The following is a 14,169-nucleotide window of genomic DNA, read 5'->3' on the forward strand; positions in this document are numbered from 1 at the left end:
TTCTTTGGGTTCTTTGTTCTTTGTTGAGAAATGATGAAATGATACTTGTTTTGATCAACAAAACTCTTGCTGAGCAATCGTAGGATTGTTGCTCAATACTTAAAAATTCTATTTTTCATGTAACAGCTTACTTGTTAGGTGCCATATGGGTTGACCGTAGTTTAATAATGATTAAAACTTTCTATAATTGTTAAAATCCATTAATGCTTTCCTAAAATTTTTTTACTGTAAACGGTATTTTTTGGTATGTTTCATTCTATAATTTCATTATTATTCTCGTCAATATTACAACCAAATCGTGACTTTTGAAATATTAGATATTTGAAACGTCGAAATCGAAAAATAAATCAATATGTATCTACAGCATAAATAAGTGATAAAGTATAAACAGTCAATGGGATATATTTTCAGTATAATGTTGTAATGATTGGTTGTTTTCCATTAGATGGCTTCAAATTAATTGAATTTATTAGATTTCTACTGGAGCAACAAAATTTCGAAATAATTGTTTCTGTTTTTGAAAACTAAACTAGTCGCAAGTGAGTCCGTTTGGTGGAAAGTCACCTTTAGGGTTTTGTGATATGGCCGATATTGTGGTAATATTTACTTCCATTTTACTGAAAATTCTTGTAATTTGTTATTCCAAATGAATACCCCTTTTTGTTTTTGAAATTTTTGAAAAATGTTGAAAATGTTTCATGTAAAGTAAATGAAGTTTTTTGATATCTCGTTTCGTTTTCGAGATATCGATTGTTAAATTTATAAAAATTACAATCAAACGTTAGTTCAAAATTCGCTTTATTGAACAGATGGCGTTCAATACTTAGTTTCAAATGAATATCACTTCAAATCCAATATGAATCTTGTAAATCCATAATCAAAAGTTTTTTTATTCAATTTTTATATTATTTAGCATGATACTCTAAAATTATATATAAAAAAACAGATTTTTATAGCGAAATGAGCCATTTTTGATAACTTTCATTACTCTGTGATGAATATAACTTAACATATGTCGGTTTTTTTCCATTATTAATAAAATAAAAAAAATATTTAATGATAGTTTGAAGATTTAATTAGTAATTTAATGTGAAAATATCCTCTTTCGAGCAAAAAGTACGTTCTAAATGCTTTCAAAGTTATTTATTTAGGTTAGGTTAGGTAGTATTTTTATGTATAACTCGTTTCTAAATAAATAAAAAAATTGTGTTTAAATATCTTAGAAATATACATATGACGTAGGTGCAGCTGGGCCGTATATAAATAGACCGGACCTTTTACAAACGGACTAGACATTTCATTAAAAGACAAGCTTCTTACACATATAGACTAATATCCTTTTCTATACGGACTAGTCCTTTCATAAATGTTCTATTTTTAATAAACTGTCTGTAACATATACAAATATTAAATAAAAATAAAATTTTTTCAACTTCAAGTATCGATATCTCGAAAACGGAGCGGGATATCTTATTCTTCATTTTCGACTTATTTTGGGTCGATTTAAAAAATGGTATAGTCAAATCCAGGCGCCCCGGAAATCGTACTCGTGCCCCTAATTGCCATAATTTCAGAGTTTTAGTAGAAGTTGGTAACGAACATTTTCTTTTCTCTACATTGTAAACACCGGATGTTGACACTATATTGAAGGACGTAAGTAACAAATATCAAAAAAGTATCTATTAACCCTTGACGATGGGTTGTACGTCAACTTGACGACGGATTATAAGTCAACGTACTATTATCAGGTGGTAATAATTTATGCCAATAAAACATGTATCTTATTTACTGACAAAACAACTCATTAAGTTTCTATCACAGATATAAGAAATACCTCTAATTTATTATTTCATCAACAACCTGAAACTAACAATGATATATTCTTAATTCTAAAAATCCTTAAAGTTTAGGATACTTAGACATATTTATGTTTTTATCTATGAAAAAGTGGATATTAAGCATGGAATATTCACGCCATAAGCTTGATGGAGACTTTGATGGATTAGATTTTTTTGTGCTATACGCCAAATAAAAACCGGTCAAAGCTGTCCATAATTTAATACGAAAAGTATCTTATTAAATTAACCCTCAACCGAAAAGGTGACACCTGGCAAAGTATTGCGAGTGAATATATGTATATCATTTATAAACAAATACAATGACGAACAATAGAAATTAAAATCAGTGTATCCTGGTCTATCATACGTCACTTTTTTGTTAGTGAATTATAATTTTCGCTTTTCGAAAATTATTTTTAAAAAATTTATTTTACATAAAATTACAATATTTTATGAAGTTGAATGAATACAATTAATCTCAATAGCGAACTAACTATAAAGATTGAATGAACTATATATTCAAGAGTGATACATATATTCATTACCAAGTTGTTTACAATAATTCATATTTATAATAAAATAAATGCTGATGAAGTGTTTACGATATTTAATACAATTGCGTTTTATAAAATGTCCTTCAAGAATTTTCTACATGTAACTCCTCCATCCTTAAGAATGAAAAATTACGGAGGTATTTTTCATGTCCTGTTGTCTTCTCTCTTCTAATTCGATGGTTTCTTTCTTCTTTTCTTCAATTTTTTGTTTTCTTACCAATTTACTTTTATATTTACGAATTAACCAAAATGTTATTAAAATTACACAAATTATTATTATTATTATTATAATTAATAGTCCAATCGATACATGGCTTGGCGGATTATAAATTTCACGAATTGGTTTTATGTTTCTAGCAATTTTATTGATTTCGTATAATTTGTCAAAATCTATATTGGTTAAATTCAGAGATTTATAAATTTGATTATTTAAAAATTTGAGGTTTAATTTTGGTAGTATTATCGATTTTCCTTTTTTTGATTTGTATATTAGTTGAGAAAATTTCACTTTCTATTTGGATACTACAGGTTCTTTGGAATTTTTACAATTGATGGATAACTGATTTTAAAATAACGGTCTGAAACACATTTAGATATCACTTCAGTTTCTGATTTTGGAATTATTAAAAGTTCATTATTTGTCACTTGTTCCAATATAGTTTCTTGAAGATTAATTTCACTAACAACACAATTTTCACCAGAGTGTCTGTTTAACAGTTCAATAGTACAATTATCTTTTAACTTGAATGTTTCTTTACAATAATATTTTTCTTCTAATGCTGGACATTCTTCTTTAATAAAATTGACTTATTCTTTATTTCTGGCCAAGTAAGGTTGAGGAGGGATAAATATCGTATGATTTTGGATTATAGGATATAAATGGAAAAATTCATAGGTTTTAGGTGTAAGGATTGGAACATGGGTAGCAAATATTATTTTAGATTTGGAAAAGGTTACTTGTGAACCAAGAAAGAGATAATACGTTAAAATATTATTTAATTTTGGGATTTGTTCTTTATTGTAAATAGTACCTAAATATTTCATCATTTCCAAAATTTCTTGACTTGATATAACAGAACTGTGAATTGTATTTAATTTAGAAAATGTTATTGCATTTTCAATATTGTCAATCAGTGTAATTAAACTTTGACAGTCCAAATTAATCTGTGAAATTGTACTGTGAAATGTTATAAAATTATTCAAAGTTATTATTTTATTTTCAATCGAAATGGAAATTTCTCTAAATTATCAGAAAGTTTTTGTTGATTATTCCATAGAGTCGTTATCGATTTATTATAATGATCAATTAATTTTTTTTGTAGCGATATTTATAAATTTACTTCATGAATTATGTGTTTTTGATTTTGTTGTAAAACATTTATAGCATTATCGTATCGTTCTTCATCATCTGAATCTAAAGTTCCAAAAAGTCATTTATCTATTTTTCCTAGTGCATTTATTAGTCCTCTTTTTAATCTTAAATGCGGATAAATATTTTTTGATTTTTTGTCTAAAGTATTAATTAAAATTTCTGTTCTACATAATGATTGTTCAGCTAAATTATGATATGAAATAGGATTTGTAGCGTTTGCTTGAGATAAATTATTTTTTAAGCTATAATAGTATTGTTTCAAATTATTAATTTGTTTATGAATAAATTCTAAATCTATATAATATATAAAAGTGTGTTTAGTATATATAAGATTACTAATTCCTAAATTAATGGGTAATAACATATTATTTACGTTTGTAATTGTTATTACTTCTGTCTTGGTCGTCTTGTAAAGTAGTAGTAATATTAATACTGTATCAGCTTCATTATTCTGTAACAATTTTTTCTGTTTTAATTTTTGGTTTTCCAATTATATTTTTAAGATAAGTTCCTTTATTTGTTTCTAATAATATGCCAGAGTCTTTTACAATTTCTGCCTTTTTAAATTTGGGTAATTTTTTATCTCGGAATTTTGTTTTTATATAAGCTATGTCTTGATTTTCATAGGAAGGTGGATCATTTCTGTTTTCGTTTCTCTTATTTATTATTTTTTCTTTAATATTAGCATTTCTATCTTTAATTTTTTCATATAATAATTTTGACGTTTCTTTATGATTTTGTATATAATTGGATATTATTAAATGATCGTCTAGATCAAACGGATCGGGGTTATTTATATGACCTTTAATAATTTCAAATGGTGTAAATTGTGTTACAGAGTGAATCGAATTATTATATGCCAATATTGAATGTTTTATTAATTGATTAGGAGTTAAATCTTTATTGATTTCTTTTATATATCTAAAATGTTCAATAAGACTAGAGTAAAAACGTTCTACAGGTGAATTGGAATTACTATTTTTAAACGTTGTATAATGTAACTCAATTTTGTGCAATTTGCTAAAATCTTGTAGGTTGTTGTTCTTGAACTCTGAACCACAATCATCTGTAATTTTATAAGGTAAACCGTGATGAGTAACATAATTTAATATATTATCAACAACTGAGGTTCCATTCACACTTGATACTGAATATGCTTGACCGTAACGAGATAAAGCCTCTATTATAGTTAAATATGACTGATTTGCTATTTTAAAAGTATCTATATGTATATGATCAAATGGTTTACGGGCTGTTGGTGTTAAATTGAATTTAATTACTGGTGGACTTCTATCATATTTATTCTTTTGGCATATTTGGCAATTATTAACAAAATTTTCTATATCTTGTAACATTTTAGGCAAATAATATTTTTCAGTTAATTATTTTTTCGTTCTCTTTCAAATAATTAAAATTATGAATTTCATATTGGTTTGTTGTTAGGATAAACACTAAGAGGCTTATTCAAAATCATATAAATTGTCTTAAACGTTTCATTTGTGTTACATTGATTATTTAAATTTATTTATATTATTTTCTTTTTCCATTAGTTAAATAAACAAAGTTATGAATTACATTGTTAAGTTTCTTATATATATATATATATATATATATATATATATATATATATAATAATAATAATAATAATAAATAACTTTTTATTATTATGGTTTCTAAAAGTTTACTAATTTTTTTTTATATTTTACTTATTTATTATCTATTATTTCTAAATCTTATCTATTCTTATAACATAATAATAAAAAAGAAAGAAAGGTCTTTGTATAAAAATCCATTTTATAATTTCTTGAATTTCGTACCATTTTAATGAATGATAATATCTACGTTTCCAAAATAGTTCTTCATTTAAACTTTCATTTAGTATAGCATTTAATTTTCTATTGAAATATTTTTAACTTATTTCATTATTATTTCTATCAAATTCTATATTAATTGTTTCATAATTAATCTCAACTTCGTCATTTTCATTATTTATTTCTCTTTTATCAATCATATTATTTTGATTTTGTATATCCAATATATTTGTATTTAATTCAGGTTTTATAACATAACATTCTTTTTCTAATATAGAATTATCTATTTTTATAACATCATTTATATCTTTTTCGTCCATTGTCATATCATTATTTATTTCATTTATTTTTCTATTTAATTCTATTACATTTTCTTTTACTTCAATTTCATTATCCTTTTCATTCATTTTGAATTCATCTAATTCCGTATATTGTAATTCTACATTTAATTCCACTTTATCAAATAATTCTACTTCTCCTTTTGTATTATTATTCATTTCTCCTACCATTATAATATTTTCTTCTGAATTCTTTTCTGTTACATATAATTTATCTTTTTCTTCTTGATCAAATAATTTACTGAGATCTAGTTCTACTTTTTCAATTATTTCTTTACAATGATTTAATTCCGATTCTTTCATTTTTATGATTTTTTGAGTTTTTGGTGATGAAATATTAGATGTGAAATTTATTTCAATTACTTGTTCAGTGGATTCTGGTTCGTTAGTTTCTATGAAATTTTTAAAGTATGCTAATGGATCACTAGGAGTAAAATTTATTTCTTCTGTTTTTGATTCTTTTTCCCGAGGCTCTTTTCGTAAATTTACGGTTTGATCATTATTTTCTTCTAGCTCAAATAAATTTTGGAAATCAATTATTTCTTCTTCTTCTTCGTTATCTTTATAATTATTATTGTATAACTCTTCTGATGTAAAATTTGGTCGTTCATTTCGTGATTTGAAATATCTATTATTTTTTGTATCATTATCATTATTATAATTATTATTATTATTATTATTATTTACACGTCTACTAGGATTATCGGAAAAATTTCTCGATGTCGTAGACATCGGTTCTGGTCTTGGCAAACCGTTTTCAGGTATTTGGTTTGGACGGAAAACATTTTTCCTGGTACCAAATACTTGTGCGTTTGTAGGATAGTTTTGCCTTCTCGTGGCATGGGATTTACATTTATCAGTTGACTAGGAAAATTATTATAATTGTTATTATTATTATTATATCTTTCATTATTATAATTATTGTTGTTATTATATCTTTGATTATTGTTAAATTGGTTTCTGTTATAATTATTATCATATTGTTGATATTTTTGATAGTAGGGGTTGTTATTATTATTTCTATTATTATTTATTGAATTAGTTTTAAAATTATTGTTATTATTATTGTTGTTGTATCTAACTCTAGGCTCATAAAATTGGCCGTAAAGTTTTTCAAAATTATCGAGCTCATCAACATAAGCCATAGCATCCTCTAACGAGTTAGGCTTTTTCAAGTACATATTATTGCGTATGGTACCTGAACATCCTGCTATAAAGGTGTTAAAGGCTGTTTTTTCGCAATGATTGATTTGACATCCCTTGTCAATTTCACCTAAGTTTAAATTGTTACTAATTATTTGTATCGTTTGACTTTTTAGTAATTGTAGCCTTTTACCAAATGTTATTAAGTTTTCGTTTTTAAACGGTCTTGTTCTTGTTAATTCCTGCAGTATGCAGTCTAAATCGCGCCTATCTGCGAAACATTGTATCAACGCTTCTTTTAGTTTAAACCAGGTATTTAATTCGATCCTATTTCCTACCATTAATTCAGCTTTGTCAATTAATTTTTCTCGGATACATTCCAAGACATGATTATTAATATCCTGATCATTATATACCGAATACGTCTCTATTAAATTCTCGCATCTATTTATGAATTTGTTTAAAGTATTTTTATTTCCATCATACGGTTTGATATTTTCTAGTTTTAGTTTAAATAATTCCCAATTTAGGGTTTTCGGATTTGAAGTTGCCATTTTTTCTGAATTCTCTTTTAAGTTTAAATTACCAAATGTATTCTATAAGTTATCTAAATCGTTCATAAAAATTATAAGATTATCTCTTCCTTATTCAAAGTTTGATAAGGATAGATAATAAAAGGAATAAAAATAGGAACTTGGCCCTTACAATTATTTGAAGTCCTGTCCTTCGTAGAGCTCGTGGATTTAGTGCTGAGGTACTGAAGTACTTAGCCCGAACCTTTATCGCACTTTGCGTAAAACTCGCGACCGCACTATCCTACTGTGACTGCGCCAATTATAATTTTCGCTTTTCGAAAATTATTTTTAAAAAAATTATTTTACATAAAATTACAATATTTTTATGAATTTGAATGAATACAATTAATCTCAATAGCGAACTAACTATAAATATTGAATGAACTATATATTCAAGAGTGATACGTATATTCATTGCGAAGTTGTTTACAATAATTCAGATTTATAATAAAATAAATGCTGATGAAGTGTTTACGATAGTTAATACAATTGCGTTTTATAAAATGTCCCTCAAGAATTTTCTACATGCAACTAGTGTGAGTTTTTTCACAATATAATTAATTTAACAATACAGTGGTTACATGAAGCTGAAGATGACGCAAGCGATATAGACAAAATCGTAGAAGATGAGTATTTGCAATCCGAATATGAGTACCTCTGAAATTTCAGAAAACGAGGAAGATGACACTGATAGGGGAAACTGGGCTATGAAAAATTTGAGAAACGAAAATAGGGAAAGTGAAAATGCGGAATATCAGGAAAAATCGCAAAAGACTGAAATTATTGCTTACTAAACTGCAACAAAGGTGGTGACACAATGGACAAAAATTTGCAAATAGTTTAACGAATCCTGGCCAACATAGCTGTAGTCACATTTAAGAACAATCTATTATTTTATTTTATTAAACCTTAGCAAATGAATGCAACATTTATTTTCTAAAAATATATTGCATCAAGTTGAAATTTCTAACTATATTTAGTTATCGACCAAAGCAATTTCTTTGGGGTATTTTAAGAAAGGAATGATGAATGATGTTGACAGGTAAATATTTCATGCCCTTTATACCTATACCAGACAGACACAACTGGCGCAGTGTTTGTCACAGAAACGTTTACAAAACTTTAGTGAATATTCAATATGTCGACCTTTGAAAACTATACCCCAATACCTAAAGTGAAGACGCATGCACTCTCTGTTAACGAGAAAGCCATGGCTTTAAATGTATATGGTGCATTAAAATATCAGTACCCTTCAGTGAGTGTGGAAGATCTAACAAGTATGTGTTCGAAGGCGACAGGTCTACAACGGTCTACAAACTTCTTAAGAAAAGGAAAGCAAGTGGATGTTTAAGTGGTCCAAAGTCTCGGTCAAGAAGGCCAAAGATTTACATCGATGAAGATTGCAAATATGCAATCCGCAGGAAAGTCCACTCATTTTACTTAAAAAAGAAAATTCCTACCCTTGATAAAATTTTGGCGTCCTTTTTGGAAGTTGGATGGCCACCAATAAGCAGAAATAAGCTTTGGCAGGTTCTACATGAACAAAATTTTTGTTGGTAAAAACAACGTAAAAATTCACATTTAAAAGATTCGGAAGAAATAGTGAGTTGGAGAAGGTCTTATTTACGGACGATAAGAAACTCCGGGAGGGAGGGAAAACTATTTTTTATTTGGACGAACTTGGGTTAACAGTAACAGGCACACTGTAGGAAAAATATACCAAGATAAGACGGTTAACAATTTTAGACAAGCTTTCTTTGAGGGACTAGGAACAGGATTGAGAGCTACATCATGGAAAGGCAGACGTTTAATAGCAACACATGGCAATGACAGTGGTTTTGTTGATGATGGTATACTGTTATTTGAATAAGAAAAAACGGTGAAAATAAGTACATTTTTCCAAAAATGTACTTATTTTTCTAGCAACCAACTATAGTAGTCTCTTAGACAATCTCTTTCCTATGGTGTTCTAAAAGTGCCACATTTTCGGTTAAGGGTTGATAAAAATCCAAGAATATATTTACTACTCTCGAACTTTACGGCTATCCCTCCCTATCGCTCGTGCGCAAAATCGTTTTCGACTCGTAAATTTTAATTAAGTTCTTCCAATATCAATTGAAGGTTATAAAAACCCTTACCGACAATTTTTGATCTACCATAGGTGTAGATACCATTATAAATTTATTATTTTTAAAAATACTTTTAAAAACATGCATATCTTAAACAGTGGAGATGAGAGTCCACGTGGACTGACGGTTTGTTAGATGTTTACTGAATTTTGTACGGGATCTAAACATTATTTTTCATTTCTCAATTTGCCATACGTATTTATGAAATATTGATTGATCCTCACATGACTGCCGTCTGCAAATGATATTGGAAGATCTAGACAACCATTGTAGTGTAAATAAATTGGTGCTGACAACTTAATATTTTGCGAACATCTGTAATTCCATGCAAACAGAGGTTGAATCATGAATTTGACAGACGTAAAGGGTTTGTTAACTATAGAAAAATATTGCGATCCAAATGATCAAGTATTTTTAAATAAATTTATGTTCAGATGAAGCCAATTTTTGTATTATTGGAAACTCAAATCGGCATAATTGTAAATACAGGTCTTGTAAAAATTCTCGTTTGGCGAAAGAGTCCTCCACCCATATTCTCAAATAATGTGTGGGCAGGTAAAATAGGCGAGAAAATAATTTTTAAATTTTCTACTCGGAAGAAAACTTGATCCCGCATATTTTAATTTATTGGTGAATAGTACATCGAGTTTTCCTGATTATTTTGAATAAACTTTTAATATTGAAATTTAATAATTTTAGACTTTCAGATAATGAATATATTCCAAAAAACGACGTTTGTCTGTGTTATGCGTTATTTCCCGCGAGTTCATTTAAAAATACATTATTTCCAAAGCAACAGCTACATTTGAGTTATCTCCGCCGAATTTAAAATAATACATTTTGGTGGCTATTACTGCTAAAATAACGTTTTAATAAATTATTGTTGTTGTTTATTGAAGTTTAATGAAAGTCACAATGGTTCGTTTATCCGATAAAGAACGAATTGATATTGTAATGATATTAGGATATAGTGATATGCGTTGAAGTCAACAAGAAAGTGTAATATCTTCAATAATTTATATCCTAACCAAAATCCCATAACAAGATCTACTGGCAGTAAATTAGTAAAACAAATCTTTATAGTCGGAGAGCTGGCGGCAAAAATCGGTAATAGTTTAGTAATGGCCCATACTTCAATGATTTAGTATTGAGGGTGTACTTGAGTCAGCACCCACACGCAAGGTCAGGTACTGGAACACCTGGCGTCAGCGCGCTTTGATATATAAAATGACGACATGCTCTACAAGTGTATAGTAATAATAAAAAATCGGCAAGTTTATAGCATAAAAAAACGGGAGAAAGTGGTCAGACCGGATTTTTGTGGAACGCGGCGAGTCAGCACGCCAAGTTGTCGCCGGAATGATGTCGGTGCAAGAGCTTAGTAATAACTGAAAATTTCCGTACTGCTTTATTATTATGTATAATGGAATAAAAAAAATAGTCAGACCACAAATTAATGGAACGGAGGTTGTCACCAATCGCTCAAAAATTCGAAAATTCTCGCTTCTCTCAATTTGAGAAGCGTTTAGTGTGGCATCTAAGCGTTTTATCATTCCTGTTAATGCCAGTGCCCTTATCTTTATGTCATCTTGACAGTACAATTTGCAAAACAGATAAGTCGGCTTTATTAAAGATACTGGAAATTCAAATTGAAAGCATACATCCTCCTTACCTAGATATAATTGTAATGTATGGTTTCTTTTTGTACTTACTGAAAGATATACCTTTGACATTCGGAAATATTTCTAAACAAATATTACAATCCCTACTGAAGCAAAATGCAAAAAACCATCGCTATAATCTTCGATACATATGAGTCGCCGTCAATAAAAGACACTGAGGAGATCAAAATCGTCTGGGAGATTTTGTGAAATAGCTTCGTAATTTGAAGTTCAAAGAAGCCTTAGTGTCGTTCCTAATTTCAGATTGGGAAAAAAATGAAATGGTCCCTTTCATTGGAGACCAAATAATCTATTTAAATTTCGATGAGTGCTACAAATTTGAAGTTTTAAATGATGAAGTAAAAAAAACTATAGATGAGCCATTCAGTTGCCCAGCGCACGACGAAACTGACACAAAAATTGTCGACAATGTTTGCAACATACAAACCATCAATGAATTAAATGTATGTATCAAATGTTCGTATACTGCTATTTTTATTATAATGATTGCAAATATGAATAATGTTAATAATAACTACAAAATTTGGATCGAAGCCGACGTTGGCAATCATAAACGTTATATTAATGTCACACAATCATACTCCCATCTCGGAAACTCTGCGCTGCTCTGCCAGGCAAGAAACGTCCTTTTAATATCCTACAAGGATCACTGGAATTTCAACAAGCTTTCGCTGAATTAAGCAATATAGAGGACAACGATTATACGCAAATATTCAATAAAATACAGGAATTCGTTTGCTGTTTATATAACTTCAAAAAAGTTAATACCGTTAATGAAGCTCGACTCGCATTGTTTACCAAAACGTATGCATACAAAGATGAAGAATATGTATTTAAAAAAAAAGCCAAGAATGTTGATACTTCGAGTCTACCGCCGCGTGCCGTGCGAAGCGGAGCTTAGAAAACACTTGCAACTTGCCGCTTACATTTCTAATATTTGGAGGAATGCTCACAAGATTCTAACTAATACAACATAAAATGGTTGGAAAGATGTTGATGGCCGACTAGTTCGAAGGAAATCAACGTTCGTGAAAGACGTAATCATTCAACCAAATCAAATGAAGGTAAATTTAAATTGTAACTCTTTACTTTTACAAATGATTATGTCAATTATTTTATTTCTAAATAAATATCTTGTTTATAATAATAAATTATTTCTTTATAGATTTGTGAGCAAGAATAAAGCATCGACGAAACAAGAAACAAATTCAGATACGAACAATCAAGGAAGCTACAGTTTTTTTATATGTTTTTTATAAGCTATGATTTTTATGTAATAAAGATAATAAATTATTTATATTTATATTAAAATAATTTTTTCTATTACAATTTTGTAATTTTATAAAGCAGGAAATTGATATGTCCCTACGCGCTTCGAACAACCACGCATATTCGATATCCGCACTTTGAGCGACTGCTGACTACCTCCGTTCCATTAATTTGTGGTCTATTTTTTTATTACATTATACATAATAATAAAGTAGTACGGAAATTTTCAGTCATTACTAAGCTCTTGCACCGACACCGACAACTTATGTGGTGTGCTGACTCGCCGTGTTCCACAAAAATCCGGTCTGACCACTTTCTCCCGTTTTTTTTATGCTATAAACTTGCCAATTTTCAATTATTACTGTACACTTGTAGAGCATGTCGTCATTTTACATACATCAAAGCGCGCCGTCGCTAGGTGTTCCAGTACTTGACCTTGCGATTTTTGCCGCCAGCTCTTGGACTATTAGATGTTTGCGTCCTGTTAGAAGCAAATCCATTCTTGAGAACTAGAGAAATATCCAAGGAACTTGATATTTCCCAAACATCCGTAATGGAAATTTTACGTGATAATAAATTCCATCCGTACATAACCATACAAAATAACGTTGGTTCAAGATGACGATTTTGATAGACGTGAAGAGTTTGCAAACCTAATGATGGAAAAATATTGCAATCAAAACGATCCAAATTTTTTAATTAATGTTTTCTTTTGCGATGAGGCTACTTTTTGTATTAATGGAAACGTCAATCGTAGATACTTGTCACGTAACTATCCTAGTTGGATGCGTGATTCCCACACCCAATATGCCAAAAACGGAATTATGGGCTGAGCGACAAAATAATTGGTCTCTTTTTCATTGAATTACTGACACTTAAATGGCTTGGCCTATTTATATTTATTGGAAAATAGTATTATACCTGAGTTGGCTCAGATATTGCCAAATCCAAGTATTTTCAATTACATTTAAAAAAAAACTTCATTATTAGAAATTAGACAATAACAATATCCCAAACGACAATATTTGGCTACAACAAGATGGTACCCCACCTCACTATGCGTGTGTGGTGATTCAAAGATGTGGTTTTAACAAATAGCCCACTCGATCATTCGGCATGAATACTTTAGACTATTTCCTGTGGGTTCACTTAAAAAACATCTTTTATAAAACAAAACCTGCCAATATTCAGGAATTGGAAGATATAATTACCACAGAGGTAAGAAGAATTGAGGACTAGCACAAATGCATTGCAAAGTTTTACAAATCTCATGGCTTGTTTTATTGAAGTAAATGGACAACATTCTGAGCATCTGCTGTAATCGCCTTTACTGTATGTTTTCTAAAATTCGTAATTTTTCTACTTCACAAATGTGGATCTACTTCTAAAATGACAGAAATATTTAAATATTTGTCTTCAGTTGTTGTTATTAGATTTGTATAGCACATAAATTATTGT

General features: G+C 28.9%; 1 protein-coding gene across 5 annotated transcripts in view; it reads right to left on the bottom strand.

Annotated features, from left to right (window-relative positions):
- Nucleotides 1-14,169, bottom strand: part of LOC130444920 (extended synaptotagmin-2-like) — a 115,369-nt gene that overhangs the window by 59,570 nt on the left and 41,630 nt on the right. The gene's annotated exons all lie outside the window — the stretch shown is intronic.

Source organism: Diorhabda sublineata, chromosome 6 (genome assembly GCF_026230105.1).
Source record: "Diorhabda sublineata isolate icDioSubl1.1 chromosome 6, icDioSubl1.1, whole genome shotgun sequence".
NCBI classification, from domain to species: Eukaryota; Metazoa; Arthropoda; class Insecta; order Coleoptera; family Chrysomelidae; genus Diorhabda; species Diorhabda sublineata.